Source organism: Denticeps clupeoides, chromosome 17, assembly GCF_900700375.1.
Source record: "Denticeps clupeoides chromosome 17, fDenClu1.1, whole genome shotgun sequence".
Lineage (NCBI taxonomy): Eukaryota > Metazoa > Chordata > Actinopteri > Clupeiformes > Denticipitidae > Denticeps > Denticeps clupeoides.
The window spans coordinates 15,157,359-15,172,025 of record NC_041723.1 but is presented as its reverse complement, the minus strand read 5'-3'; positions in this window follow the sequence as shown (position 1 = coordinate 15,172,025).

Genomic DNA, 14,667 nt, shown 5'->3' with positions numbered 1-14,667 from the left:
AGTTGAAGTAAAAAATCTAGTTTACTTCAGAAGGTTAAAAAAAAGCATAAAACGGAGGGTTTCTTCACATCACACACTCCTCATAATCAAGGGAATCAAGCAGCAGGCTAATTCATTTATGAGCATTAGAAACGTGTTAATGTGGGTCTGGATGGACATCTAATGCCCTGCCTGGCTGAATTGATCGTTTGATCGTCATCTAGGGAGTCTTCCTAAACGGAGATGTAATTAGGCATCATGTGGTCCTGGTATCACCAGTTCCTTCACCGAATCACCTCGTAATGAAGCCTAATTCACCGCTGCAAACGGTGCAATTACAACAGCAGATGCCGCTATGTGTTACTACTAAAGCTTGCATCGGAAGAGCAGGCTCACAGTGTGGGGTTTGTGCTTGTGTGTAAAAGAAATGGCCAATTATCACGAGACCTCATCCCAAATATTACAAAAGCTGTGGAGATAAAGCAGCCAGGGGTCGCTCTGGCGGTGGAACCGTAAACAGATAATGACTTAATGGTGGGCCAATTTGAAAACAGCTGGAAGCGGGACTGCAGAAGGAATTTCATCTCGGATAAAGCACACAAAAAAAATAAATGTAATCCCACACCAAACCACAACACACTGGTGGTATGTGCTGCATGGAGGGTCTGAAGCGCCGTCGCCATTTTGGTTTTTGATTCCTCGCTCATTTTTGATAAAGCTTGTTGGTTCAGTTGTCAGGCCTAAATTTAGAACTGGACTCGTTCTCATCTTGTCATGAACTGGAAAAAGTCTTTTCCTTACATCATACCTGGATTATCGTCGCTCTTTACTTTGCTCTCCAATAATCCATAACTCACCGCTCGCAAAAATTGTCCAGACATGACCGACTCCCCATTCATTACGGATTTACATTCCCAGACCTTCTCTGTCCTCATTCAGCTCCCAGGCCTCTCAGATCAGCAACGGTGCATCTGATAAGACTGATGTGCTTTTATAAAGAGTTGAACGTAAGGACAGTAAAAGCTGTTTAAAAATGCGATAAAATGTACTGGTTCGCTCACATTATTACACCGTGCACGAACTATGAAACGATGAAATTTTCATCTTTGCCATGTATCATTTTTCTTATTTACAGGAAAACAAGTCAAAGACTGTTTGCCTCTGTGGGTTTAATTAAACAAGTAAGACAATCACTGTCAGCATCGATGCAGCGAATTAACAGAGCACGGAGCAACCTCCCAAGACTCCCGAGCCCGGTTCGTATTTCTTAATTAGGACACTAAAAATAGAAAAGTTCTGCGAAGTGCTCGCCCCCCGGAGCCGCCCCAGTCCATTAAACGAGGCCGGGACGCCGCGCCAGATGTGAGCGACTAAAGAGATGGAGGGGGGTGAAAAAGGCCGAGAAAGTCTGTTTTTGCAAGGTAACTGCTAGGTGCCAATGAGTCACCGGGCATCCCCGGAACACTCCATCCGTGCGCGGTGCCAAGCTTGCTGTGGCGTTCCGGGAGGCCGGCCGGAAGGTGAAGATGTGTTTATGGGCTACAGATGTTCGGCCTCTGCCTGCGGTTTGCGGAATCGAGCACCCTAATATAACCGCTGGTCAGCAGGCCTCTCTGTGTGTGTATGTGTGTGCGTGTGGCCTTTTGGACGTGGTGTGTGTCTTTTCATTTGACTGAGATCCGCTCTTGAGGACGAACGAATTAATTTGATTAACCTTTGAAGGCCAGACAGTCGAGTCTCTTTATATTTATTGTTGTTGGGTTGCACACATATGTCAGCAGTGATCGCTTTCCCCCTATCTTCCCTGTGGTTGTGCGGCCCTCGTTCAGAGACGCAGTGCCCTCTGCTGGAAGCCGAGTTTACTGTCTGCGGTTCCAGAGAACATGTCTAAGGTCCTCATTAGAAAACCGTGGCTCACATTCCCTCAGCCACAAGCTTAGATACTGTAATTTTGTGGCTTGGACTAGATGGCTCTCCACTGAGTTGTGTGATTCAGAGATCCTGTTGCCGCTGAAAATGCGAGGGCAGGATTCGGCAGTGCCTGCACGGAGGCAGGTCAGAATGTAGCCCTGCTGAAAAAAAGGGAGCATTGCGACACCTCTTTTTTTCTGGCTTAAACACACACGCACACACACACCTGACCCTCACACCTATTTTATGGCTTGTGGTTATGGAAAGACTCAGAATGAGGAAAGGTTTAATTCTCCTCAAAGAGCATATGTGTTTTTTCTAAATGTTATTCACTGCATATTTAGAAATACTTTTTCTCCATTTATTGCAAAAATATTTTAACGTCGCCTCAGTTTTCCAACGTGCTTTATGGTGATACCTTATTCCTTGGCTAAGCTCTGATAGCGTACATGTTATAATATGCTGTAATGTGTCTGGTAGAAATAAATCAATAATCGTTTTAAACGCTGTACTTTTTATTTTTATTAACAACATGAATAAACTATTTTTAGAAGGTATTTTTGAGACATATTATAGACAGACATATTAGTTTAGAATAATATAAACAAAAGACTTTTAATTAGGGATTAGTCAACCGTAATGATGGTATGACCAATGCACAAGTTAATTATTTCCATAAAGTCTGAATCAGTAGGGCCAGTTCATGATTAACGGCCTACGTATATCTTGACCACTTGCCGAGATCATTAGAGAGGGTCGTTGTCCAAGGAGCAAGCGCTGGGTAGGAACCACCACCAACAGGGCGGCTGCAGCAGGACCTAAATCACCGCTGAGCTCCCTCTGTCATTGGCATTCATAAAACACTTTAATTCCAGGCAATGAAAGGCTAAGAGTCGGGCTGTTGTAGCAGCTACTAAACTGACACCAGTAAAAAGGCACCACAATAAATGTGGCTAATTAGACTCCATACAGTGAACAAATCTGTGGTCTAAGTGGACACGGTCTGAATGAACAATTTCACCGCAGTTTTATGCTTCCAGAAAGCTCTCTTAAATTGTGGTAGTAGGGGAGGCAGAGAGAACATATCCCTCCATCGGGCAATTTGCTCCATGCGAGGGGAAGTCATTGTACAATAGCAGCTTCATAAGTCAGGAGAAAAACAACCCGGGGCAAAAATACCTGACTAGGTCTTGTTCACAGCTCTGAAAGCAAAGCTCTGCTCCCGCAGGCCTGATCTCTGCTCATGTGTCTCAGAACGAAACAAAGCTGCTCTCCACAAAACACCGTCAGATCTTCAGAGTTGCTGAAGGCCCTGGGTGAGGGAACTATATCAGCTGACAACAAACAAATTGAGGAAACAATCGGGTGTTACGAAGTACTGAATTATGAAAATGCTCAATAACATTGTGGAACCCCCGTGCTTTACCACCAAGGAGCATTACCTTTTATGGACTTTGGCACCCTTTACAACTTTAGACCAAAGGCAAACACACTGCCACTGTCGCATAAACAGATCGGTAATTTTTTTTGAAGAAAATGCACTTTTGATTATTCATATTGCAAACACTAAAAATGTGAACATTTGTCTTCTCGGTTGGATTAAGCTGTCTGTACCTGTGTACAAAACACCCCAAAACATAACTCTTTCTAAATATGTCTGCAGACGCCCAACTAAAAAAGCTGACCTGTTCTGTCGTGCAGGAAATATATATAGTATCGATTACAGAATTGTTGAGCAGATATGCAGATATTGAGACTCTGACTCAAATTGAAGACTCTTAAGCAAAATTACTATTTCTTCATTTTAAATTTCAAATTCAAATTTTATCTGTCACATACACAGTCATAGATGGTATGATATGCAGTGAAATGCTTTTTTTTATTCATTTTGTAATGTTTTCTATTCAAGCTCAGACAGCTTTTTAAAATAGCCCGACATTTCGCAATGGCAGTGTTCATGTGAGAGACCAGTTTGACTTTCATTGCTCTTAAGAAGCTCAAGAAGAAGCTTAAGAACTGTTCATAATTTCACATCTTGACATTTCACAAAATGAGATGTGACCGATTTCCATCTTAAATTAGACATTCAACACAAATTTCATCTAAAATTCTACACATATTTCAGCATGAACTGCCACACTAAATCACTAACTCATGGCAACCTGTAGCTTGTGGTAAGGCTCAATGATTTCCTACGTGATGTGAACATTTTCATTCTGCAACATGATTCAATACATAAATGTTGAGTTGGAGCGATAGATGCAGTAAATCAGAAAAGAGCTATATTGAGATGGTGAGGTTCATTATCATGAGGGAGGCCATCAGGACAGTCTTGGGTTCTGTGGCCGCGCAGGATTACCGACAGCAGATGGGACGCCCGCTCGTCTCTCCTTGTGGGAATTCTGAAACGCTTCGGCTGGAGTGCCGAGGGCGTGGGCTTTCGCGCAGCGCCACGTTAACCCTGTGCAGCACAAATGTTTGCTTTTCAGCTAAGGGCTTCTCTTAACCACATGCAGCTGCTGCCGCACAACAAGGCCAGACATTCCTCCCAAGGCTACAGGAATGGGACTTATCCAGGCTGCCTGTCTCCTTCCCTCACGCGTCTGGTTTTCAACTGTGTAATCGAATGGATCTGAAGGTGCTGCAGGACCCGGGGAAGGCCAGATGGAATTAACGTGCAATGAATCCCGATTGCTGCCTCCACCGTCTCTGAAAGGGAAAGTTCTGAGAGCATTCCATCAAAGGCAGCGGTGGCAGGCACACACAAACAGTGGCGAAAGTCAGCATGGGACCGAGGCGGCCAAGCACAGGGCTCGGCACGTAAATAATTGAGAAGCCTCCGTTCAGACTGCTACAGTCTCGCTGCTATTTTCATTCTCAATCTCGGGTCAGAACAACCAGGTCCGATTTCACTCTGACTACACACACACACACACACACATACGCACTGCCTGCTCTGATACCAAGATGTCTGCGGCATATCCATGGAGGCCACATGCAACCGCAGTTGCCTCAGGACGCAAACCCTCCTCTGAAATCTCCGTTCCAGCCTGACAGTTTAAACAAAGCAATTTCAGGCCCAGCTGCACCTGCAGCGCAGACGGCCCTCCAAGGCTGCGTCTAGCAGGAAGACAATCATTTGTCTCGTTACACGGATGAAATGAGCTCAGAGTCAGAGTGCAGACCACGGGACGCGGGGAACTAGGCAGTAATGAACGGAAGTCAGCAGGTTCACGAAACTAGATGAGAGCGCAGCGCATTTTTTTAACGTCTTAACTCAACAACTATGCTCATTATTGCAAAAAAACGGGGAATGGCAGCTATTTAAGTCATCCAAATGTCAGAAGTAGATCCATGATTTTATCATGGCTTTAATGGACTTGCTAAATAAACAAATAAACTTGAAACATTTTTTTTATACGCTGTCCTTTATTTCTCTGACAACACTGTCTATTATACTTGGATTTGGTTTATACAGGTTTGCTAATGTTACTCATGTATTTCCTTAAAAATACTTTTTTTATCCACTCATAAGTAAAAAAACAAAAACAAAAAAAACAACAGATATAGTGGAGTAGAAGGTAAAATGTTTAACTGTGAAATGTAATGGCATTACAGTTGTTTCATAAAGGAAATACTTCAATAAAATAAAGATATACCAAAAAGCTACTTATGGCAAAGGCTGGACGTGACAAAAAAAAAATTGAAAGACATTTGACCTTGACCCAAGGTTAAATCTCAATGATGATGAATGAGAGTTAGCAGGCAGAAAATTTAGAAATTAGATGTTAACAAAATGTGTCTATATGCTGCACTAGTAAACATTGCCAGTCAGAAAATGACAAAGAATCTTATCAAACTGAAGAGTGTCAGAAATGCAAACAGTGACTAAAACAACCCTGGCCTTCTGCACCCTACCCTTCATATTGGATTTAGCAACGAAATGCAATCTTCATTAATAATTTCATGTAAGTGACCTGCTTCTATGAACAATGTTTACAAACAACGTGAACTTAACATTCACAGTTAAGCTTTTCGACAGGCCGAAATGATAGAAATGATATATACATTATACAGCGTATACATTTAAGACAGGTGTGAAAATTGTTGCAATTAAAATAATTACAAATTATAATTCTTGATTTTTTACAAAATGGGCGGCCATGAGAGGCGGCCGGGGAGCAGTGTGTGGAGACGGTGCTTTGCTCAGTGGAACCTTGGCGGCTCGGGACGCTTCCTTAACCGCTAGGCCACCACTGCCAATATTAAAAACAAATTTTATAACCAATATAAAAACATATTATTATAAATGTTATTATAAATTATTCACTCTATTGCGTTATCTGCTGTTAAATGCACTGTGTGTTGTGTGCACTGTGTTCTGTGCTGTGTTTCACAATGACAATAACTTCCCTTACACTCATGCTTCATGCTTTCTCATGCACACTATTGCGAAATGATTTAGGCCATTTTCAGCACAGTTGTTTAATGAGACCCAGGCTGAGTATCACTGCAATGGAGAAGGAATATCCAACTGTCCCCAAAGCGCCACCAGGGACAACTGCACAGTCCTGCGTTGCACATTTCACCCACGTGCAACCCATTTTTAAAGACCATAGCGAAGTAAAAACAGGTCCTATAATCAGACTGAGCATGTCGATGGCTGTCTGTATGCAGATACTATAATTATAAACCTCCAGATGAATAGCTGTGTGTGAAGAACATGCCAGCATTTTGAAACTGACAGGGCGGTGGGCAACCTTTATTTTTTTACACTGTGCTTTTATTTTTTTTATTTTATTTTGCACACTGCTTGTGTGCCAACTGCGTTTCGAAGGCTAATCAAAAGAATGTGGATCGAACGTGCGGCATGCTGAGCTTTTGATGTTTTGCTAAAACACACCGTTTCAAAGTGATCTACAGAGACAGGCCTTTCAAAACATGCACAAAGAATAATCGCTGTTTTCAAAGAGCATTTTACATGGGAATAAAGTGGTCAAACATTGGGCCGACGGTGCCAGTCAGTCCAGAAGAAACGTTTGGCAGCCCACGGAACATTTTTAACAAGACATGGGTGATCCTGACATTTGGTAAATCACCATCCATGCCAGTTGCTCATAACCAAACCAGCCTCGGCGCTGCCGGGGTTAATCTCTCCTTGACCCCTCCGCCCAACTCCCCACCCGCTTGTTGAAAAGATCCATTATAATAATTTTTTAAAAAGAGGATTTACGTTCATTTTCCACTTCCTCCAGCGGACCTGGGGGTTTGGGTTGCAAGGCGAGGGTGGCTGTTTCCGAGGTGACGTGACCTCCCCTGGGTCTGGTTCTCACTCATCACCTCCGCACACAAACACACACTCGCACACAGAGGGGGGCTACTCTATCCACTCAACCCCCCACCCGTCCCCACTCCCGGTACTCTTATCTCCAGCAGCCTGTTCTCACTCACTTATTGCCGCGCTCAGAGGGGCCTCGGCGGGCACTCCCAGATACGCTGGGGTGCCGTCAGAACATGGCGAGGTGCAGAACCAACCCGGAGGACCTTAATGAAGAGGTCTGGTGGAGTGGGCATGTGGGCCACGAACACGAGGCTCATCAGACCCTGATTAGAGGTGGCGTGAGGTGGGGAGCATTTGTCACGTCAAGCTCCGCTGCGCCAAGGACTTCATGCATCTCGGCAGGATTTGCTTTTCATCTTCTGTCAGTAAAAGATGGCTCTCAAAATAACAGCCAGACTCGGGTGAGCTGATTGAAGGGTGGGGGGGTGGGGGGCTGAATGGATGAGAGAATGGAGGAGGGGTGGCCAGATGCAGCAAGCTCGTGGCTTTTATCCTCAACCAAAGCTCATGCTATTTAGGGTCACAGCACATTTCTTCTGCTTTTCACCTGTCAAGCAACAACTAGTTGGATTTTGGCCATAGAAAATGAAGTTTGCTGCTGTGAACACGCATGCATGGGGCAGTGGCGGGTAAGGAAACGGAGTTCAAATCCCAAACCGCCAAGGTGCCATTTGGGTCCGTCCCCAAACGCATTTACCGCTCATTCCAGATCTGTGTCCCGAATTCCAGAGCCCAGCCCATTCCAGCCCAGCCCAGTCACTAATCCACCTATGGACAGTGGCAGGAACCCAAAGAACCCATAGGAAACCAGCACCAACACGGTGACACCATGCAAACTCTGCACATACAAAGCCGGCACACAGAGTTGTCAGTGACAGTGGCAAACAAATCAATCTTCAGGATCTGTACTTCTTATTTGACACAATTGCAGAACACTATGAAAATATCATGAAATATTCTGGACCTGTCTCAAGATAATATTGCACCCCTGTTGTAAATCGTTTCTTTATTGCTTTATATTTAACACTGAAGAATACAGCGTTGTGAAGACCAGAAACAGTCATGCTCAGTTAAAGCATTTGGAAAAGAATGTTCTAGACAAATAAAAGGAAATTGTACATATCAAGTCAACACCTACTCCGCCAGCGGCCAACCAGAGAAGGCTGAAAGCACAGTGTGTGTACAAGTAGCCAACAGAGCCCCCATTCAGCCCTCTGGACTCTGACAGACTGATTCAGCTTCCAGCGATGAACAGCATTGGCTGTGTACACACACACACACACACACACTCGCACAAACACAAGGCCTCTGCTGATGGGAATCCGCCAGGCCAACACTGGATAAAGGTTCCGTCAACAGGATGTTTATCGCGTTTGAAATCAAAAGCCACTTGCCAAAGCCAGAAGCCCCCCCATGTACTCCAGCTCAGCTTTGGCCGTACGATGAGAGACGCGTGTCTGAATCTCCTGTCCATCCCAGGCACTGGCTAATCCATCACTCATGCCCAGGGCTGATAAGCTCCAGTGAGTCTGGCCCCCGTCGTGCCATTCACTCTCGGCGCATTCATCATGCCTGTGTCTTTCGACTCGCTTGCTTGGATCTCTAAGTGCAAAAGTGTAGATCGTGATGTAAAGATCAAGTCGTCTGTAGCCCTGAAACAGAACGGGCTGGCCTCAGCAATAGACACTAAGCACAGAGGAATGGCGAACAGACAACAGTTTAACTAATAAAGAGGGGGGGGGTTATGAAAGAAACAGGTTGTTTGGTGACGGTCAACATATTCATGATTTAATTTCGTGGGTTAACACAAACTGTTGGAAGCTCACAGCGTCCTATAGCTGAACAACACCCCCCTCCCACACACACACACAAACATTCTCATTTTAAGGTAGGAGGAACGGAAATGGGCTTTGGGTAACATTTGTTCCGCAGCTGCTCAGGAACATCTGGGGCGGCAGGAAATTCGATGGCTGTCGGCGTGACGTGCAGCGAATGTTTTTCCAGCACATCAGAGGGATGAGCAACCCCCCCCCCCCCACCACCACCACCACGCACCCACTTTCATAATTTATGGCGTCCAGCACCAAGTGGCTCTCATTAGCCATGTCATCTTCCTAACAAATTGCTGCCCGGCGCTCGCAGCTGGGGCAGTGCTTATGGCGCGTTATTAAGTTATTTACCCCACGTTACGGGTAGGTTTCACTAAATTACCACTCCAGACAGACAAGCTTTCCAAATCTACCCAATACATGGAGTGTTTAACGTCAGCTGGTGGCCTTTTCGTATCGGGTTGTGAGTCTCTAAAATTTCACAAATTCACATTCCAAACAAATGGCTTTGCAGTGCAGTGAGAAACAAGTAAATGGCCATAAAATTGCTGTTGGACTGTTATTTTTCATGCCGAATTTGCTTGGTCACGGAGAGCTGGCTCTACCCTCCAAAATTCTACAGAACAATATGCTTATTATGCAATATGCTTATTATCAATGGACAAATCCTAGCAATGGACATATTGAATCACCAGCTGCCAAATACAACAACATTAGAAAATGGGTTCCGGAAAAGTGTACAGTGATGGGACCCTGAATCTGGGACCCTGAATGTAGTTTTCAACCAGTCGTCATCTCCCAGAATCCACGGCAGGTAATTGTCTGATCTGCTGTATTTCCTGCTATGTGCTGTACAACAGTGGTTCCCCCCCGGAAATAAAATCCCTTTCACATTCCCAATTAGATAATCAATTTCTATAATTTTGGGTCGAGTTATGCTTGCGCTAGTTAGTGATCAGTCAGCAAACTTGAATTTCCGGTCTATAGTACCTATCCTTTCCATATGATTTGCTGCTTGTAAATTTGTTTTATTAAACGTTCATTTGATTCACAGTTCTTGGCAATCTTTGTCAGGTGATGTGTTTTACTTATCGTAAGAGAGATGCACAGGCAGGGGGGCTTCAGGGAAAAAGGTTGGAAACCACTGCTGTACAGTATAGTGCGGAACGTGGAAATTTATTTCAGTGTGTAAGTATTAGTGCGTCAACACTGCTCAAAAAAAATAAAGGGAACACAAATACATGACCTAGATCTGAATGAAATTTATCATTATTAAATACTTTGTCCTTTACATAGTTGAATATAATGACAACAAAATCACACAAATATTATCAACAAAAATAAAATTAATCAGGAGGTGGAGACACACTCAAAAGTGGAAAAACATACTACAGGCTGATACAACTTTGATGTAATGTCCTTAAAACAAGTCAAAATGAGGCTCAGTAGTGTGTGAGGCCTCCACGTGCCTGTACAACCTCCCTACAATGCCTGAACATGCTCCTGATGAGGTGGCGAATGGTCTCCTGAGGGATCTCCTCCCAAACCTAAATCATCTGCCAACTCCTGCATGATCTGTGGTGGAGTGTGGCGTTAGTGGATGGAACAAGACATGAATTTGCTCAATTGTATTCAGGTCTATGGAACGATGGGCTAGTCCATAGCATCAATGCCTTCATCTTGCAGGAACTGCTGACAAACTCCAGTCACATGAGGTCTAGAATTTTCTTGTATTAGGTGGAACCCAGACCCAACCGCACCAGCACATGGTCTCACAGGGGATCTGAGGATCTTATCTTGGTAGCTTATGGCAGTCACGCTTACAGACACAGCAAACTTTCTTGCCAGAGCTTGCATTGATGTGCCATCCTGGATGAGCAGCACTACCTGAGTAGACTTCATCTCATGCTACCACCAGAGTGAAAGCACCACCAGGATTCAAATGTGGCCAAAAAATCAGCCAGAAAGCATAGGAACTGAGAAGTGGTCTGTGGTCACCACCTGTAGGACCATGCCTTTATTGGGACGTCTTGCTTATTGGAAATAAATTTCCACCTGTTGTCTATTCCATTTGCACAACAGCATGTGAAATTGACTGTCAATCAGTGTTGCTTCCTAAATGGACAGTTTGCTTTCACAGAAGTGTGACTGACTTGGAGTTACTTTTTTGAACAGTGTAAATGTATTTATACTGCGGTGTGCCTTGGGTGGTCTTTACATATTCTCACTGTGTTCACTTGTGCTTCTGCTGGGTTTGCTGGTTTCCTCCCACAGGTTGGGTGAACTACTGACTAAATTGTGTGTGTGTGTGTGTGTGTGTGTGTGTGTTCCCTCCGCAATAGACTGGCACCCTGAAAAGCTTTTTTGTTTCGGCACAACAACAATCAGTTCTCGTGATACTCCACAAGTACAAGTACACAAGTCTATTATTATAATAGATCTGTTACATTTTCATTTAACATGATTATGTGACCCTTCAACCATTCCATCAGGAAACTGGAGGCACTTTCTCATTAGGTGTTATTGCCTACAGAGCAGCAGGGATGTCAGGGGGTGATCATAAATTGAATAAATCTCTGACATCCATATGCCGCATGGCTGAGAAACACCCATTCCTCGGAGGTGAAACAACTGAAGTCGAAATGAAAGTGAGAAATGAGAAATCCACACCTTTGTGGAGAGGCATTCCTGCTTCAATAACTCAGGCCTGCATTAACAGCTTTCATCTGGTTTTCCTTGGCAGCGGGTTGTTGAGAATTATCCAGTGGGAATTATGGTCCAAATTGCGCTTCGTGCTGGAGAAATGAGGACTGCACCTGGCCTGACGCAGCTGTTTTGCATACAGCATAGATCAACAGAGCAACGATTGCTCAATCGCTCATGGGAAAAGAACTCACTCCAGACAGACAATAAGAGTGCATGGAACATAGCGAGCTAAAATAAACCGGGAGCACGCTTCACCCCACCAAGGTCATCGCTGCACTGCCACTCAAAAAAGACAATCTGTCAGTCCTCCGGGCGATTCTCTGCACCTTCCTCACCTCCTGCCAGCCAGGCTAGGAGAAGCAAGCTTTCATTTTGATTTGATTGAGCTGGCTGTACCAGAAATTCCCAATATTTTTATACGAAGCATTGACGATTCTAATTCTAATTTAACCGAACGCAACCAAAATAATAATTTTCACTAATATAGTTATATTCACTAATAGCACGGTAGCACCGTAATTTCACCAAACCATTTTGTCAAACTTTAAATTACTAGTGACCTAAGGGGACTTCAGTCTCTTTGAAATGAAATATTTCAAAATTTGTCAATGATGATGGAGTCATTCTACATTTGTTTTGTTAATTTCACACATGAACCACATCCTACCCCTTTTTTTAATTTTAAATAACATTTTCATTATTACACAATAATTATGAATCCATGCGTTATCATGGTTTCATGTTAGTCTTGTGCAATGTTCTCGGATCGTGTTCACCTGTGTATAATTATATGAGCGTGTGAAGTTATCCTGTTCATTGTCGGGTCATTGTTTGTTGGTGTTCCCCTGCCGTGTGTACTATGTATTAAACCCCTGTCTCGTGACGTCGTGCGTATGCGTCCTCCTTCCTCGCCATGTCCAGCCATCGTGACAGAATGACCCCACCATATTTGGACGCAGCCGACGCCACCCTGCTGAGCAGTGATTTGTCAGGAGGACGCCTGCCCCATAGTTCCATGTCTGGTGGAGTTCCAAGGTTCCATGTATGGACTTCCCCCGACGCCGCCGTCTCGTCCGGATTCCAGCGATGCGCCTCCGGTAATCGCCAGTTCCCCGCCAAGATACATGTCATGTTTTTATCGTTTCCCCAAGCGTGACAGACTCTCTGCAGTCTACGAAAGCTACCGTGGGGTCGAGGAGACCTGTCACACAGTTCAGGTTCTCCTGGCAATAACCGAGACGAGGAGAGCGGTGGACTTCCCAGCGGGGCGTGCCGGAGACTGACGGAGCGGCGGGCTCCTACGGACCAGCGGACAGGATGCCGGTCCCCCACGGATGAGCTGTGCTTTGGCCCGGGCCTGAAGCTGCCAGTGCAGGACAGCTGCCACTTGTCCTTATAGACTTCCTCCCCCCCTTTTATGGACAGTTTTGTGTGGCACATCCAGAGGTCATGCCTTTGAGGGGGGGCAATGTCATGATCCGGTCCGGCAGAGGTGACTCCGGGTCCGGAGTTCGGCCCAGAGTTTCATATTAGTCTTGTGCAATGTTCCCTGATCGTGTTCACCTGTGTATAATTATATAATTGTATAAAGTTATCCTGTTCGTGTCTGTTTGTCGTCGGGTCATTGTTTGGTGATGTTCCCTTGTCGTGTGTACTATGTATTAATCCCCTGTCTTGTGACGTTGCGCGAATGCATCCTCCTTCCTTGCCATGTCCAGCCATCATGACACATGGTTTTCAAGCATGCTTCCTCATACAAAGCATGCTTCCCTTATTACAAAATGGATTAAAATATTTTTTCCCCAGTGCTCTGAAAGTTCATGTCAGAGCACAAACCAAGCATGAAGTCGAAGGAATTGTTTATAGACCTCCGAGACAGGATTGTCTTGAGACACACATTTGGGAAATGTTTCAGAAAAATTTCTGTGCCCTCCATGGTGGAAGAAGTTCAAAACCACCCTGACTCTTCCTAGAGATGGCCAGCCACCTAAACTGAGGGATCAGGGTAGAAGAGCCTTAGTCTGGGAGGTGACCAAGAACACAATGGTCACTCTGTCAGAGCTCCAGAGGTCCTCAGTGGACAGAGGAGAACCTTCTAGATAGAACAACAATCTCAGCAGCAATCCACCAATCATACCTTAGTAAAAGGCATAAAAGGAGTTTGCCAAAAGACACCTGACGGACTATCAGGCCATGAGAAACAAAATTCTCAGGTTTGATGAGACAAAGATTGAACTCTTCGGTGTTAATGCCAGGCATCACGTTTGGAGGAAACCAGGCTCATCACCAGGCCAATACAATCAACACAGTGAAGCATGGTGGTGGCAGCATCATGCTGTGGGGATGTTTCTAGGAGACTAGTCAAGAAAAAGATGACTGCAGCAATGTACAGAGAAATCCTAGATAAAAAATAACTCAGACTGGGGTGATGGTTCATCTTTCGCTTCAGCACATCAGTGACCCTAAGAACACAGCCAAGATATCAAAGGAGTGGTTTCAGGACAACTCTGTGAATATCCTTGCGTGGCCCAGTCAGAGCCCAGACTTGAATCTGATTGAACATCCCTGGAGAGATCTTAAAATGTCTGTGCACTGATGCTTCCCATCCAACCTGATGGAACTTGAGAGGTGCTGCAAAGTGGAATGGGCCAAACTGGCCAAGGATAGGTGTGCCAAGCTTGTGGCATCATATTCAAAAAGATTTGAGACTGTAATTGCTGCCAAAAGTGCATCAACAAAGTATTGAGCAAAGGCTGAGAATACTAATGTACATGTGATTACTCAGTTTTTCTTATTTTTTAATAAATTTTAAATAAACTTTTTTTCATGTTGTCTTTATGGGGTGTTCTTTATGGAGTGAACAAGGCTGTAACAACGAGCAGTGGTGGCCTAGATCAGAAG